Below are 18935 nucleotides of genomic sequence, written 5' to 3' on the forward strand. Positions count from 1 at the left end.
TTTTAACTAGGTTACTTTTTTATGTAATTAGCCCGTTTTTTAACTATTTAATCAAAGTAGCAATCAATATTTCAAACTGAATAACTTGAGAGATGTTAGGCAGTTCGATAGCCTTTCACCTACGTTTATTTATTTAACCAACTTTGACATGTTTAGATTATAGTAAACTTTTTGTTAAGAAAATGTTCCAAGTCGACCCATGTTAAAGGTGGGTGTTAAGCAGACCACGGTTTTTTTTAGAACACGCATAACAAAATAAATCATTCAGTTTTCCAATTAATAAAATTGTCAAAATATAAAAAATGGTTGAAATGCAATGGTTGTTCATTTCTCTTGGAAGTAAAAAGAAAAATATGAATCAAGTTTGTAATTTATAGAACCTACGCATGCGTAAGTCGAGAGCAGATTACATTACCTATACATGTGTAAGTTAATGGTTAAAATTAAAAAAGTAAATAAAATAAAAACATATGAACAAAATACTTTGATGGTTTCTATGTACACAAAATTTAAAAAAATGTGAACTATCGATCAACAAATTAAACGATATAGGTTTGTTCTGTTTCTTCCCGCAAAAAATTAGTGTAGTGTAATGAACCACGCCCTTTATATTTACACGGAAGAAGATTTTAACACGTACTTCAAAAGGAAGTCCTTTATAGTCCTTAGAAGGGCTCATAACCACAGGTAGAACAGCTGAAAGTGGCGAAGTGGTACCAGATTTAATATCCTTTGAGCTGAATAATTTGCTTTGCAGGCGAAAATGATCTTCGACAAGCATTAACATAACAATTGCATTCTCTACCAAAGCCGCAGACAGCTCGACAGCATTTTCTACTTCTGCCTTTGAAACCTCTGGTGGCAATCCATAGGATGCCACACTAGCAGATGCTGCAGCAATAACTTGGGTCTTCACCAAAAAATACAAATAAATTATTTCCAGATCAAGAATTAAAATAAATAAATAAATACAGTATTTAACTATTTCCATTGTATATGCCACCAAGTATGTAAAAAAAATGAAACGAAAAAAAATAATAACTATATAAGATCTTATCACCTGAACCCGCAGCTCCCGAGTGATGAAGTCCAACAACTCGCCCATAAGCCTTCTCTAAAATATGGACAATATTTTTTCACATCTACCAAACAAAACAAAAAAATCCAAAGGTTAGAAATATATATATAATAGATGAATGAAGATAGAACAACTCTTAAAATAGATATATTGTAAGTTTTGACCAAATCTTACTGTATCTTTATATATTTGTTAAAAGTTTGTTTTTAAAGATTTCAAAATAGGGTGAGAATAATACCTGTCACAATGTTTTCCCATTCTTGATCCGCCTACCGTCAAAAGCCATTCTGCACAATGAATTGTAGCTTCAACATCCTGTCAAATGGAAAGTATGACCAAAGTATATATATAAAATGCTTGACATTTTGAAGTGTAAAATGTTGGGTCCATGGGCTAACAAATATAACACATTAATAGCTATATTCATAACATGAACAACATATGCTTCATAGAAAATTGAAGCAAACAAGAAAACAATGTTTTAGAATCAATAGCCTTTTTTTTCCTTTTGAAAAGTTTAGCAATAATATAACACTAAGTTGCATATTTTGAAATCATACTAACCTTCAATCCGTCCTTCTCACGCAGTGAGTGCTCTAACACAATAACAAGGACGTTGTGTATAAGGTCTTCAACAGCTCGTGTGCTTGAACACGTTGAAGAACTTTTCACTCCCATCTATAGGATTAGGAACATTTTAATAATTTAAATCGTGAAAAAAATAATAAAATAGTAAGTGCACGGCGTAAAGTTCCTATTGGTCGTAATTGAAAATATCCTTAATTAGATGGAAGTATAAGTATCACACTAGTTATATAATTATCATATCTAGAAGGTATTTAAGTGTAACATTATGTTGTATGTTAGTTGTATTTGTTATGGTTTTAGCCCATGTAGTTTGCTAAAGCCCATGGGCCTATTATGGGTTGCAATTAGTGTTTGGCTTGTGTATATATAGATGGTTCCTCCTTTGTATTATTTACACATTCAAGTAATAAACATCTTTTTCACTGCACTCTTTTTCTTTACATGGTATCAGAGCTACGGCTCTCGATCCAAACCCTAGCCGTCACTTAATCTGAACCGATATCTGACCAGCCGGCCCTAGATTTAAAACAAACCCGTTTACCTTCTGCCCAGGTCTCTAAATATTTTTTCGAGACATCTTTTACCGTCACCGCCTCTTCCATCATCACAGCAACCCACCCTCCGATTAGTCGTCGCTGAAAAACCGCCGCCGTCACCGGCTTTTCCATCATCACAACAACCGTGTGACGGCGCGTGACCCACCTTCCGGCCGCCGTACTTTTTCCTAATTTCTTATTTTTCCCGTCCGAGGCTCCCTGTGTCGTTAGTTTCTTGATACGACAATTTTTATCCGTCCGTTTCGGTTATTGTGTTCGAGTTTGTTCAAACACCCAAGCAACCAGATCTGAACCGAACCCCAGCACTGGTTTCCGGATTTGTTTCAAACCCGTCCAGCCAGCCACTGTCGGAGTACTATCACTGTTCAAGCGCGGATATACTGTTCACGACGAGTTACTGTTCACGCCGGAAAGTTACTATTTACACCGGAATCTGTTTCTAGCCACCACCCGCACTTGTTACTGCTCACAGTCAGAAGAGTACAATTTTCAGTTTAGTGTATTACTATGGGCGAAAATAAATACACGTATACATTTACTAAGAAGGAGCATGATCTTATTCAACGGTTTCTTACCTCGCAACTGTCTCATCCTAAAACCAACTCGGCACATTCAGGTAAACCTTCTAGTCTTGACTCATCATGGGTGATTGATTCCGGAGCCACACATCACATGTCTAGGAATCGAGGTATTTTTTCTAGTCTGCAAAATGTTTCCCATACACCGGTACACCTTGCTGATGGTTCTTCATGTCCCGTTCTTGGCATAGGAACCCTCGGTAACTCGAAAAACCTAAACCTGTCTTCTGTTCTATTTGTCCCTACATTTCCTACAAGTCTTTGTTCTGTGAGTCAGATTACCAAACAAAACAATTATTCTGTAACCTTTTACCCAACTCGTGTTTTTCGTGAACTAGAAACAAACCGGGTAATTGGTACCGGATTTGAATCAGGAGGACTATATCGTATATTCCCGTTTTCAAACCCTATAGCAAATTTATGTATTTCCACTGTTAGAGAGACTCACTGTCGGTTAGGCCATCCTTTTACAGCAGTTATGAGGCAACTAGGACCAGATATCCATATCCCTAAAGATTCATTGTGAGTCATGTGAGCTTGGTAAACATAAACGACGTTCTTACCCCCCAAAAGTGTCGAAACGCACCGATTTCATATTTGAACTTGTACATTCTGATATATGGGGTCCTTGTCGTGTTAAAACCACATTGGGTTTTCAGTACTTCATCACCTTCATTGATGATTATTCTCGCACTACTTGGGTTTATCTTTTGAAAGCTCGTAGTGAAATTAATTCCATTTTTCGCGAGTTTCATTCTTATATCCAAAATCAGTTCAACACATCCATTAAAACCCTACGCACTGATAATGCAACAGAATATTTCTCTAATGAATTTTCTACATACATTGTTCACGAGTCTTCCTGCCCGTACACATCTCAACAAAATGGCGTTGCTGAACGAAAAAATCGTCACTTATTGGATATCACAAGCACGCTCATGTTTCAGTCTCATGTTCCTGATCGATTTTGGGGCGACGCTATTCTTACAGCTTGTTATCTCATAAATCGTATGCCCTCATCTGTGTTAGGTCAAACCCCGTTTTCTGTCTTGTTCCCTAAAGGGACTCCCTTTCCCCTTATTCCTAAACTTTTCGGGTGTGTAGCGTATGTGCATGATCATCGTCCAGGTTTTAGTAGACTTGCACCTCGAGCCATTCGTTGTGTCTTCCTTGGTTATTCTCGTGTCCCGAAAGGGTATCGGTGTTACAGCCCTTTTCTTTAGAGATACTTTACGAGTTCTAACGTCACCTTCAATGAGTCATGTTCTTACTTTCTCAAGCCTTCCACTTCAGTTAATGATTTGTTTCCCGAGACTGATATATCCGAGTCACATATTATCCCCACCTTTCCTGTGTCAGTTCCCTCTACCGATCCGGTCTCTGAAGCCACAATTCCGGTCTCTGCTGATTCTGACCCACCAATAGAACCTCCGCCATTACTTTTTACATACTCTAGGCGAGGTAAGGGTCAAACAACAGAGACACTTGATTCACACCATAACTCTGATATGTCCTCAGCTCCTCCACCTGCATCCGAGCAATCTAAACCCCTAACTGATACATCCTTGTTCGATACTACACCTTTACCGGACACTACCCCCGATACACCTGTTTATGACCCTCCTGGTGCACCACTGCCCGATATACCTATTGCTTTACGCAAAGAACCATGACAATTCACCCGCTACCCAATTCATGATTATGTTGCCTACACCCACCTACCTCCTGAATCTCATGCATATACCACTACCCTTGATTCCTACCCGATTCCTAGAAATGTGACAAGCGCTCTCGCTCACCCGGGATGGCGACAAGCTATGGAAGAGGAAATTAGGGCTCTAAGGTCCAATCATACATGGGACCTTGAAACACTTCCTATAGGGAAGCGTATTTTTGGTTGTCATTGGGTGTTCACAGTTAAACTACACCCGGATGGCTCCTTACACCGCTTAAAGGCTCGGTTGGTCGTAAAAGGGTATTCTCAGGCATATGGCATTGATTAATATAGTAAGATATGTGACCTGATAATTAGATATAAGAACTTCCAAGATCCACTCGAGCCATTGCTCCATGTTAGTTAGACTTCTTCGGTTTTCTGAGTGACTGCAAGTCAAAATCAGAAGATCCTGAAATCAAAATGATAAGTAAATACTAAATTTATAAAGGTATATGATATTCTCTTTTATTACCAGCTTCTATTTATAAAGCAGTACCTTCAATGCTCGAGTTTGGACACTCTTTGTCGAATATGATAGCGAACGCAAAAGAACCAACAACGGCTATAAATTCTCAAATCGATGTTGCGTGTCATAAAAGTTCAGTTCCTCGTCCCTTGCTGATGCATTTAGCTGAAATGTAAAAAAAAATCAAATTTATAAAATGAGAAAAGGCTCATAATCATTAAAAAGTGGCACCAATCATCCCATGCTTAATGGACAAACTTTGTGTATTTGTATGGGTTGTAAAGTGTAAACGAGCTGATCCAAGCCAGGTTGGGCTCGGGCTCGGATTGTTTACAAGCCGAGCCGGATCATTTATCTTAACGAACTAAAATGTTGTGCTTGAGCATGGCTCGCAAAAAGCTGGAGCCAGTTCTTATAATTTTAAAAATATTTAAACTATATTTTTATACATACTTATATATAAAAAATAATTAAAAAATCGCATATAGAACTGAATAAATAATAAACTACAAATTTAAATTAAATCCGGGTTATACTTTCGGTTTATAATTTATATACATTAAAGTTTAGGTTTTTATTTTAACGAGCCAATGGGCTGGCTAAACAAGCCAAGCTTACCTTGGCTCGGGCTCGGCTCGTTTACTGTTACAAGCCAAACAGAAGAACTCAACCCAAAAGATTAGTCTGATCGGTGAGGGAACCCATTTGGCTTATAAACCCCACATCAGTTGCCCATTCAACCGATGTGGGACAAGTCCCATACCTTGCAATGGTTTAAGTCCATAACATTTACAAACCCAACTGGCTTGGCTCAAAGATTTTCCAAAGTACAATTTCAGTGCATAAATCATTGTAAATCATTTCATTTCGAAAACGTAACTATTATTCAGATTATATAACTTGTAATCGTATTTAACACGTTAGTTATTTATAATGCAAACGGAAACTTTGGACAACAAAAGGTTACGTGCCAACACAACTTGTTTTGACATACCGAGGCGCTCAACAAAGCAGTGTACACGTTCCCAGTCATAAGCCGGTTTGGTGCTGCTTTCAGAGTCTTTTTCAGCGCAAAATGTAAAAGCGAAACTTTATCATCAAACATACTACCCGCACCCTCAAGAAACCCGTGAATATTACCCGTAAGATCAAGTGGAGCATTTAACCCATCCTTTAAATGGCCCGAGACAACCAACGCCCCAAAAAGCTCGATTATCGCCACCACAATCCCATCACTCTTATCAATATTATACACATTGTTTCTTGCATATTCAGGACTGATTGAAAAACTTATACCTCCAAGTTTTTAATAAATAAACTCTCGAAAACCGACAGTCTGCTTCCAACACTAGATGTCATGCCAGCTAGAACACTGTTACGTTACTGAAGATCATAAAATGAATATTCACTTCCGTTTAACGATACTACATCATCGTTGACATAGTTTTCAGACTTGTTTTCGGGTTTGGAATAAATATCATCATCTCTTTCTGGTGCATCATGATCACCGGCTTTTGATTCACGTTTTAATAGAACTAGAAGTGTTTCTATGCCACCAGATGATATAAATGCCTCTGCAAAAGTACTAGCTCTTGATTTATTCGGTTGTATAACGAGTCTGTATATTAAGTGCAGTGTCCTTGCAACCTGGATGAACATTAATGTTTTCATGTTTAGCTAAATGAGTCATGTTCGTGTCAACCTAGCAGGCTCGTGGGTCGACCCATCTTTTTATTTTTTTTAAATGTGTTTTATTACTTGCATAATAACTTAAACTATTAGTGTCTTTTTATGTCAAAATTTAATATTTTTAAATAATATGGTATCATTACATCATAATTGCTTATAAAATAAAAATATTATGTATATATAGAGTTTTAAAGTTTTAGCATGTAAAAAAAATACAAAATATATTTTTTTTCAGGTTAAACAGGTTGTGTTCGTGCCAACTATGAATACACGTGACGTACTCGGGTTCATGTGTGTGAACCGAAAGACTCGTGTCGTGTAAAATTAGGATTCACGTCACCAGCCTGTGAACACGACCTGTTTAGCAGGCCTACTTTGAACCCATCTGACTTGTTAAAGATAAAGCATTATTAAAGGTCTATTTATAAAGCATTATTAAGCTTAAATACTTTCCTAGTTTAGCTCTCTATTATAGTTACATTTGTGGAGCAGTTACTACTTATGTCCTTTATATAGAGATAATAGATATATAATTATAAATATACATAATTATATAAACAATTACTGATAAAAATGGTATGATACTACCTGGTTTGGTTGTGGACAATCAACCAAGAATCCAAGGAAACATCCAATATCATTAACCGCCATTGGAGGCGGTGTGACATTTGTCAATTTCAGGTTAACTCCGTCAATTCAAACTTAAGATCACTTGATCTATAACGCACATCTCATTACATTTAAACTAGGGTTTTAAATGACGCTTGACAATCACTATACATGTAGTCTTTCGGGATTGCACCGAAACGCAAACGAGTTGACTCAAACCATTGGGGAACAAACGAAAAATATCAAAACAACAAATACTTGATAAGTATGTGTTATAATCTATATGTTACTTGATATGTTATGTGTAATGTTAAACACAAGAGCAAGAACTAATTGTTTACACTAGAAAAGTAATAACTAAAAGTATAGGGGTCATTGTGTAACATATTATTATTAAATAATAACAAAACCCTACTCTCCCTTCCCCCCTCCCAAACCCGATCGTTCTTTCTCTCCCTCTCTTCCCCTTGGCTGCCGTAACATCACACACACATACATACAATCTTTTCAAGCTTCTTGAAGGAATTAGAGTGCTAAATAGGTAATTAACAACTCCTCTATGCGTTCTATATGTTTAATTTTGATATTTAATGGGTTAATCCAAAACCCTAATTCACGAAATTGATGATTAAGATGAGTTAGGGTTTGATTATATGCTTGATGATGATTTGCTAATGAAATTGATAACTAGTTGTGTTATTGTTGCTTGTTAATCACTTGTTCTTTGATTTAAACTTTCAAGAAAAACCCTAACTATGTGTGTAATGTGAGATTGATATGCAAGGTTGGTTAATCTTGTGTCTAGAGTGTTATATGCATGGATTATTATTCATAGATTGTTGTTATGTTGAGTTTTGATGTAAACTGGTACTGGACAGATTGTTAAGTTTATGTTTAGACGACTGTAACTGAATGTTAATGTGGAAATTGCTCGAAATTATTAACACTACAGTGTACTAGGTTGAGTCTAATTTCTAAAAAGTCCAAGTTTGTAATTTTTAGACGTGTAAAAGTTAACTTTTATTATTTTACAAAACTAAAGTGCAAGTCTGAGTTGTGAGGTCTGCTGTTAGGTTGTTTTATAATTATCATATCTCATACACTACAAGACCAAATGGGTTAGTTACACTTCTGGAAGTTAACATATTGAGTTAAGAATCTAACCCAATTGGTCTTGCATTAATTGAATTTACCATTTAACGGGAGTAACAGATATAATTCTGTTGCGCATGATTTTGACTGCTGTGAGTTTACTGTAATGTTTTGGTCTTTGTGAGAAACTATGTGGAATAAAAATACAATAAAAATAGTTCTGGAAACCTAGCTCATGTGTGCTTCTGTGATGATTTTTGGTGATTTATTTGACTTGTTAGAATTTATTAATAAGAGTAATCTTGTTGAGTGAAAATCTGCATGGATATGCAATTGGAACCAAATGGGTTTTTAGAAACAAAAGGGATGAAAGGGGTTTGGTGATTAAGAATAAAGCTAGACTTGTAGCACTGGGATGTCTTCAAGAAGAAGGAATAGACTTTGAGGAAGTCTTTGCACCTGTTTCAAGACTTGAAGCTATCAGGATTTTTCTTGCATATGCTGCCTCAAAGAACATTAAAGTGTTCCAGCTTGATGTTAAGTCTGCATTTCTAAATGGAAAGATTGATGAAGAGGTGTATGTTGCTCAACCTCCAGGTTTTGAGGATTCAATGTATCCAAACAGGGTGTATAAGTTAAACAAAGCCCTTTATGGATTGCATCAGGCTCCTAGAGCATGGTATGTTGAGCTGTCAAATCATCTTCTTGAAAATGGTTTCAAAAGAGGAGCCATTGACAAGACACTCTTCTACAAAAGAAAGGGATCAGACTTGCTTCTGGTACAAGTGTATGTGGATGACATCATCTTTGGTTCTACAAATGAACAAATGAGTATGGAGTTTGAAGGGGTAATGAAGTCCAAATACAGCATGAGTTCTATGGGAGAAATGAACTTCTTTCTAGGATTGCAAGTTCAACAGAAGGCTGAGGGGATTTTCATTCATCAAAGCAAATATGTGCAGGACATCTTGAACAAGTTCAACTGTCAAGAGTACAAGACTGCTTCAACTCCAATGGACACCAAAGAAAAGATGATTGCAGATGAAAAATGGGAGCCACAGAGAGAGAAGCCTTTACACTTTTCGGATAAGAAAGAATATTTCTTGAAAGTGACGGATGTCCTAGGATTCCTAGAAAACCCTAAATCGATTATCCACTTTGTATGATGAATGTTATATAAATGGAAATCTTTTGAGTGAATCCTGTGTATGCTTTCTACCTTTGATTATTCTTTGCAACCGTATGTTTGTTATTGATTCCGCCTTTAAGAAACGGATATCTTTCTAAATATAGCAACCAGTCATTAACTCTCTTGTCAACACATTAATCTGTGTGAGTTATGACATGATTAATTAAGATCCAGCTGAAATCGAGGGACCCGACAATAAGAATTTCATTTCCATAGATAAAGATGTTGTGATATGACCGAGCCCCGTTGTGGAAGCGTGAATAATCTCGTTATTAAACAACGGTGTGGAGCTCGGGTCTAGGGTTAGGATCGAATCTCACTTGTATTCACTCTTGAAAGATGTTTGGATGGATGAGGCGTATTGGGAGAGAGCCTGATTTGATTAACAATCAATAATAGGATGAACAATTGTAATCAAAACACAAAAGATAGAAATGGTAGTATGAAATATTAGCCGAATGATTCACACAAATATGAAACACTCATACATACATTCATACATACATTCGATTAAGAAATATATCAGCGGCCACCAGGAGAGCTCTTCCTGGAGGCGGAGACGCTCTCAAAGGGATAAAACCCTAGATCTCGCTCATACACAATACAAACACTCATACTAGACAAATGAATAAAAACATCTATTTATACTAGTCTAGCATGACTTGGTCTTCAAGCCATCCACCCTTGGTTGAGACCAAACAATATATTTTTTACCCACAAATTAATTCGATGCATCGGTCTAAAACATAAGTTCCAACAATCTCCCCCTTAGACCGATGCCATCGAATTTCTTCCATGATCACCTCATAACTCGTTGTTTTTCATTGAAATTCTCCCCCTCACGTTAAGCTTCTCCCATTGTTCATTTCGAATTATCACTCTTATACCACTTTTGGATATAGTTGTATGGGCATATGAACGAGGCTTTGAAATTAAAAGATCTGCTTCAAGTAACAAGGTCATCATAAAAAGAAATAAACTCAATGTGATCATCAAATAATCTTCAATTCTTCAAATTTGTCTCTTCCCTTGTAAATCATCTTCAAACTATTCCCTGAATCAAGATAGCATTCAAGTCAACCATAACCCGTTCTTGACTGTTCAAGTGACTATTTCATAGGAGGTTAGACTCTACTGATCATCCTTTCAACATTGTTGCTAGAGATGACTCTATCTTCTCATCCGTACTAGGAAATCTGAAAACTTACAAACAATGAAACATCTTTGAAAAACCTTGGATTATTGATCTTGATCAACTTTTCCTTATCTTGAGTCTTTTAATTGATTTGAAGCTTTCCATTTGCAATGAAATTCAATGATTTTTACTCCCCTAATTTCGTTGCAATTGTCTTTAATAAACGTGTCTTCAAATCAAGTGTGGGTGAAACAATCTTGACCATCCTTATCAATATTGTAAAAATCTGAAAATAAACATATTCATATGTTGGTTGACACTAAAAGTGATTAAATCCTTAAGCTTGGTCAACACTTGTTCTTGTAAAGATTTTGATGAAGTCGTGAAATTGGATGAGGTTTGAATTCCGTAAGCTTGTTGATGATTGGATAAAAATTACCAAAATACCCCTGAGTATATATCTTCCATAGAGAACAGCTTGGTCAAATGGTCAACGGCACCAAAAATCTCAAAAGTTTCTTCAAAACTATGAAATGTTTCACAAACTCTGTTTCCTAGCACAAACTTTGTTCACTAGCACAAAGTGTGCTTGGGAGCACTTCCTAGCACAAAGTGTGCTTGGGAACACTTTCCTAGAACAAAGTGTGCCCGGAAAGCAAAACACTTGTGATTTTTTTCAATTTTTCCTCTAGCACAAAGTGTGCTCGGAAGCACTTTCCTAGCACAAAGTGTGCCCGGAAAGTAAAACACTTGTGATTTTTCATTTTTTTTTCACTAGCACAAAGTGTGCCCGGACTTAAAGATAGTTTTCTTCTGAAGACCAAAGATATGCAAGGGGTTACTCGACACTGGAACTTGATGTGCCCGAGATAAGATGTGCCCGAGATAAAGTGTGCCCGAACCAGAAGTTGTGCTTGGGCAAAACACAAACTGTTGCCGGAGCAACACATAACCAATATCATTACTCGAGATCAATCTTATATGTTCATTGTGTGCCCGGTACATCAAAAATTTATTTCTGCATCATCAATCACTGATTTGCCCTTGCAGAACCTGCTTGAATATTCACTTTGCATTTGCTACAACAAACAATGATAATATTGCCTCTAGTACCTGTTCATTCTTGACTTGTACATTCTTCATATCAGTTTGTACCAACAACAACGTTTTCCAACATACCATATCCTGTATGTGCAGCACACTTATCAAAATCAATATCGAGCAAACAAAACCCTTATTCTTTCAGATCGAAAAAGTAGTTCCGAAATATGAAAAGAATCGATGAGCAATATCCAGGTCATCTCAAAATAAATAAAACAAATCTATCTTCAGTCTTAACCACAACCTTTTCAGATCTGGAAATCATCAAATGAACAAGTTGCCCCAAAACGAGCCAAATAACACTGTTACATCAGATCTGGACCATTCTGACCAAATAAACATGAAATTGATGTTAGATCTCCAAACGAGTCATCAACCCAAACATCAATCCATAAAATTCTCCGAATCATCAAATAATTTCAAAACCCCCAAAAATAATTTCAACGAACTTCATCATTTAACGTCCATGGTGGATTCAAGATAGAAATGAATCAGTTCAGCGGTTAGTCTGAACGATTCGGTAACCCTGCTCTGATACCAATTGTGATATGACCGAGCCCCGTTGCGGAAGCGTGAATAATCTCATTATTAAACAACGATGTGGAGCTCGGGTCTAGGGTTAGGATCGAATCTCACTCGTATTCACTTTTGAAAGATGTTTGGACGAATGAGGCGTTTTGGGAGAGAGCCTGATTTGATTAACAATCAATAATAGGATGAACAATTGTAATCAAAACACAAAAGATAGAAATGGTAGTATGAAATATTAGCCGAATGATTCACACAAAGATGAAACACTCATACATATATTCATACATACATTCGATTAAGAAATATATCAGCGGCCACCAGGAGAGCTCATCCTGGAGGCGGAGACTCTCTCAAAGGGATAAAACCCTAGATCTCACTCATACACAATACAAACACTCATACTAGACAAATGAATAAAAACATCTATTTATACTAGTCTAGCATGACTTGGTCTTCAAGCCATCCACCCTTGGTTGAGACCAAACAATATATTTTTCACCCACAAATTAATTCGATGCATCGTTCTAAAACATAAGTTCCAACAGATGTTATTCCCAAAAATAAGGATTTGGTTGACCCCATGGAAGAAACTAGTAGGCGGGTTGGTGTGAATCAAGATCTGAATACGAATCATATAGGAGTCCACGTGAGGATGGGTTCTAAGCCCACTATTCAGCCTAATGGGTACTTCACAAAAACAGAAAATAAGGCATACGTTTCATCATAAGAAGTGGTGGTGATTAATAGTAATCAAGTAGATGCTCCCTTCGACCTGGGTGGTACAAGTTCACAACCAAGCGAGACAATCCATGAAGTCGAATTGTTCTGGAGGGTTGTTGATAATAGTGCAAGGGAATCGGGTTGATGTTCCATTCGACCCAGGTGGCTTTGATCCAAAGGCAAAACTCGAGGACGAGTTTTTCCGAAGACGAGGAGTATGATACGGGACGATAATATGACCCGGCCCAAGAAGGCGTTCCACATGAAGACGTTGGAGTATGGAACAAGTTAGAAGATGATCTTTTAGTTATTTAAATATTTGTTTCCTTTTATTTAGTATTTTGTTGCTTATTTTAATATTCAAATATTTAGTATAAATAAGGGCTAGGATTTATTGTTTATTTAGTTTTTGATTGAATTTTAATTGAAGAGAACTTTGTTCTTGGAACCTATGGTACAAATTATCGGTCTTTGATTAACGAAAGTGTCATGAGCCATTTGAATGCTTCCGTTCCCGCATCATTACCTTATTTATACTAAATATTTGAATATTAAAATAAGCAACAAAATACAAAATAAAAGGAAACAATTATTTAAATAACTAAAAGATCATCTTCTAACTTGTTCCATACTCCAACGTCTTTATGTGGAACGCCTTCTTGGGTCGGGACCTGTTATCGTCCTGTATCATAAATGATGTTGATTCCACAACTTTACTCAAATGGCTCAAGAACAATTGATCATAATCAAAATAACCCGAACCGAAATATTCGGTTGACAAACTTCACGCTTACACTTAACTTTTATTAAATATAAACAATTGATTTTACAAAAGACCTAAAAACAACATTTATATCTAAAAACAAATATTTGGGCCGGGCCGACTTAATGGACCGGATCCCGCATCATACTCCCCTTCTTTAAAAAAACTTGTCCTTGAGTTTTGCCTTCAAAAGCAAACCACCCGGATCAAACGGAACATCAACCCGCCCCTGGCTTATCATTATCATCATGTCTTGCCCGAACAATTTAACTTCACAACTCATCTGGCGCAACTTTGAATATATACCACATGGATCAAAGGGAGCATTGGACATTTTCTTGCTCACTTGTGTCATTGATTTGTAACAAATTGTTGAATCAAACATACATCTGTCTATGGAACTAAATTGCAAGCGTAGGCTCTTGATAAGATCCATATGACCCCACCAATTATTAACACTAAGATGGGTGCTTGTTCCATAGTGTTGGGCTTTTGGGTTGTCGTCACGAACCTTGATCATATTCCACTGTACTGGAATTGGATAGGGCATAAGAGGCCCACCATCCATACCTATATAAATCTTAGCCATATGAAGCCCACCAAATAATTTGTTCTTCTGCGCATGCATTCCACGTGAACCTTTAATAATTAAACTAATAAACTTATTATCGGTAAGTACGTACCCATTTTTGGAAAATTCTATCTCCCATTCAATTTGAAAATTCAAATTCCATTTATATCCCATATTATTATGTGAGTCAACATGCACGTCTTCCATAATATACGAAAAATTGATTGGATCTTCCAAAATCAACTCCACAACACCAGTAACCACACGACTATGCAACTCCACTCCGCCAGAAGCCTCTACGCCACCAACAACCATTGTCTTCTCTTCATCATCTTCTTGATTTGTGACTCCTTTAATAGCTCGTTGCACCCACAAATATTCATCTTCATCGTGGTGCACCCCATCGTCATCATACTTGGGTCCATCTTTCGATACACCCTCGGATAGGTTGCTTCATAGAACCGGTTTGGATGACGGCTAAACGGCTGCTGCTCTCCGTCGCCACCTTCGTCCTCAACGAGGGTGCTCGACTCGGTTTCCGTTTGACACGTATCCTGTCGCAACTCGAGGTGCCGGATCCTTCGTTGGAGCCGTTTAATCTCTTGTTGCAACTCAAGATCTCGTACTCGTCTCCTGAGTCTTTTGATCTCATAATCCCTTGGATCGAGATATACTCCATCGCTGCCTCGGGCGGTGAATCTGCGAATAGGGAGTCGATGTTCTCCACGAGCACGTGAATCAAACATACTTCTCTCGTTGCCTCTGGTGGCGAATCTACGATCGAGCAAGCATCTCTCTCCACGCAGAGCCATTTGAACAACCAAAGCTCTGATACCAAATAATGCGGGAATGGAAGCATTCAAATGGCTCATGACACTTTCGTTAATCAAAGACCGCTAATCTGAACCATAGGTTCCAAGATCAAAGTTCTCTTCAATTAAAATTCAATCAAAAACTAATTAAACAATAAATCCTAGCCCTTATTTATACTAAATATTTAAATATTAAAATAAGCAACATAAAATACTAAATAAAAGGAAACAATTATTTAAATAACTAAAAGATCATCTTCTAACTTGTTCCATACTCCAACGTCTTCATGTGGAACGCCTTCTTGGGCCGGGTCATATTATCGTCCTGTATCATAACCCTAGCCGTTTCTTGTTGGAAAACATGCTCCAGCCGCAACTGAACACCACCACTACAACCTTTATAGCCCAGCACTGTCATTTATTCTCACCTCCAGCCACCACATCGGCCACTTATGACCCCGGTGACCGGCTTCCTTAGCCGGAAAAGCGATCTCCGAGCACCAGCCACCCCATCCATGGCCACACAACTCTCTTCTTTCATCTTTCTTTGTTTAAGCGGAAAACTGTTGGACTTTTTGTTCCATTTTGATCGCCGGAATCACCAGAAAACAAGATCTGGTGACATTACACCATGTCACCGGAAACCTTTCTGAACCACCACTATTGTAACCATGATAATACACACAACAAATCCAAAAACCAAAATCATCACTTACTTGGCTGTGAAACTCCCGGAACTACAACAACGAACTTCAAGAACTTTTATTTCCAAACTTTATTTCCAAGATCTTCAAACTTTATTTCCAAAACTTCAACGGGTTTTAACGTCACGGTTCGGGTAATAGCGGAAATAGAATCCGAATATCAAGAGCAAAGTTGAATCATAAGATTCGACCCGCTCTGATACCAATTGTAGGTCCCAAAATGACCACCGAACGGTTTTGCTCTCGATATGGTTTTCGAGACGGGTGCGGTAAATCAAACGACCGAATATAAATAACGTAAAGATAAAATATATGAACGATCTCGTTGTCGGCTAAAAGATTCATAACATAAAACAAGAACCAACGCACCCAAGGTGAGCTCCCCTTGGGTGGATGATTTACACCATTGAAACACACTCTAAAAAGAAAACAAGTTTCCTATTTATAGCTAAACATATCCTAGAAGATCCCCTCCCGTTGAAGTTAAACGCGTGTCGAAGCTCTCGTCTCGGATCCGGAAACCACACCCACTTTAATTATTTCCTTGACCAAATATATTTAACGAGTTTTTCCATATTGATATCGCAAGTCATAACTTTTTGGCCTTACAAAGCAAGGAACTTGATGAAGGTTTCTGGACATACTCAATCCTAGAGGGAGATTGTAGGGCAATATTCTATATTAGTTTTAGGATTGTGTATGTCTTTATATTTTCTTTGAGTCAGTGTCATACGTACCTCAGTACGTTTATTGTGTAAGGACAAAATGCAAATGTTGGAGAAATGGGGGCCCTGTATAAAGGGTCACTTAACCCATTTATCCAACCAACCTTTGTAAAGCAACCCTTGCATTTTATGTTCAAAAAAAAGTGGGTGATTTGAATACACTTGTACATTTGAATACACTTGGACAAAATGTAAATGTTGAAGAAATGGGGACCCTATATAAAGGGTCACTTAACCCATTTCTCCAACCAACCTTTGTAAAACAACCCTTGCATTTTATGTTCAAACATCTTCACGAATCACCTAATAACCGAAACCGCTTTGCTTCAATTCACCCCCTCAAGGTATGACCCACCTAATTTCATGAAGGAGTTCTCGCTTCTTTACCTATTCTCTTGGATCTTAAGCAATATAGTTTGAGATGAGCTCGAATATCCACAAATTGTTCTCGAAATACCGGCTTAAACGATCGAATGACAAATCTTATTAATTCGTTCGAAGTTCACATTTCTTATCCAACTTCTCGAACGTAAAAGAATAATAAGCTTCGAACTCTCGGTCAAACAATGGCGAAAACCCGAACGTATTTGACTTTCTTCAGTTTGGTCAACCCCGAATGACAATTAATTCTTGGCCCAAAAATTATCTTTGTTGAACAGGCCCAAAATAAAATCCCAACAGCCCAAAATATGAAACAGCCCATAGTAGAAGAGCCCATCATTATCTCCATCTCTTTATCCAAGTCCAGCCTAACTACATAAACTTGGCCCACTTTCAGCCCAAGCCCACCTCTTCACACACTAGGGCACACAATCAAAAGAAAAGAAAGAATATAAAGCAGCAGCCGCAAAAAGAAAAACCCACTTTACCGCCGCCGCGGAAAAACGATACTGGTGACCGACCGGCCGCCGAAAAAACACGTCACCGGAAACGCAACCTCCAGCCGCCGTCATCACCACCCACCATCATCAAACACCGTCTTCTTTTTTTTCTTCTACCTCCAGCCACTATCCTTCAACCGCCACCATTCACAAAACCACCACATCATGCGCCTACATAATCTGAAAAAATTTACTAGCCGTCATCCTCTTATCCAGCTGGAAATACGTTGCAGCAGCCACAGTTCCCGGCTGCCGGAAAATCTTTGCCGGAAAAAGATTCCGGTGATGTCCGATCACCTTGCTTAAAAATAATTTTTCTAACAGGCCACTATTCAACACCGCCACCACCATGATCAGTGGTGGTCGGCCATCACCGTTAAACACAGCCACCACAACCACTAGGACTCGAGCCGCCGCATCCAACCAGATTGCACCAGCCCCGTCTGGACAATCACCTTGACAGCCACCTGTCACCACCGTCTTCGCTTCTCTTTTTATTTTTCTTTTTTCCTTGCTGTCGCCGGAAAACCGTTGGATTATGTGTTCCATTTTTAAGGCCCGAATCACCAGAAAACAAGATCTGGTGACATCATTGTAACCATCATAATAAACACAACAAATCCAACCCTAAAAATCGACATCACCCTTTAAAAACCGTGAAACTCCCAGATCTACAAAGACGAACTTCAAGCACGATTATTTCCAAACTTTATTTTCTAGATCTTCAAACTTTATTTTCAAAACTTCAATGGGTTTTAACGTCTCGATTCGGGTAATAGCGGAAAGTTGAATCATAAGATTCGACCCACTCTGATACCAATTGTAGGTCCCACTTTTTTTCACTTGAATACAACTGTTATTTGAATACACTTGTTCATTTGAATACAATTGTTATTTGAATACAATTTTTCATTTGAATACAATTGTTACTTGAATACACTTGTACATTTGAATACAATTGTTATTTGAATACACTTGTTCATTCGAATACAGTTAGTCATTCGAATACTTTGGACTTGTGTTTTTCAAACAGTCTTTGTTTCAAGAGTGTTTGATCTTTGAGAAAAGGGTTGACCCGTTGACTGTTGACTTTGGCATGTTGACCATTGACTTTGACTTGACCCGTTGACTTTCACTCATTGACCGTTGACTTTGACCAGTTGACCAAAAAAAATGTCTTGCAATTCTAGGCTTGAAGGGAGTCTCAATATGAGGGAATGCCAAAAGGACATGTTAAAAGAAGAATTCAACATGTTTAAACATACTCAAGGAGAATCGATTGCCTCTCTTATCAACAGATTTGAGTCACTCGTTACTAAATTGAGAAGTGCTGGTATCACAACTAAGTTGTCTGAGATCAACATGAAGTTGTTGAATTCACTGCCTTACGCATGGAACACCAGTGTGATTACCATCAAGAGAACGATCA

General features: G+C 37.7%; 1 pseudogene across 1 annotated transcript in view; it reads right to left on the reverse strand.

Annotated features, from left to right (window-relative positions):
• Nucleotides 1-11660, reverse strand: part of LOC143614535 (BEACH domain-containing protein C2-like) — a 33339-nt pseudogene extending 21679 nt beyond the window's left edge. Inside the window, exons 1-9 of the transcript XR_013150303.1 lie at nucleotides 11630-11660; nucleotides 7262-7359; nucleotides 5979-6631; nucleotides 5015-5149; nucleotides 4823-4927; nucleotides 1643-1756; nucleotides 1317-1393; nucleotides 1061-1142; nucleotides 641-910 (exon numbers count right to left, since the gene is read on the reverse strand). The product of XR_013150303.1 is annotated as a BEACH domain-containing protein C2-like (transcript). The remainder of the gene's footprint in view (nucleotides 1-640; nucleotides 911-1060; nucleotides 1143-1316; nucleotides 1394-1642; nucleotides 1757-4822; nucleotides 4928-5014; nucleotides 5150-5978; nucleotides 6632-7261; nucleotides 7360-11629) is intronic.
• Nucleotides 11661-18935: the final 7275 nt, after the last annotated feature.

Source organism: Bidens hawaiensis, unplaced genomic scaffold (assembly GCF_021521415.1).
Source record: "Bidens hawaiensis isolate Kalapana, Puna unplaced genomic scaffold, B.hawaiensis_p1.1 tig00040169_1, whole genome shotgun sequence".
NCBI classification, from domain to species: Eukaryota; Viridiplantae; Streptophyta; class Magnoliopsida; order Asterales; family Asteraceae; genus Bidens; species Bidens hawaiensis.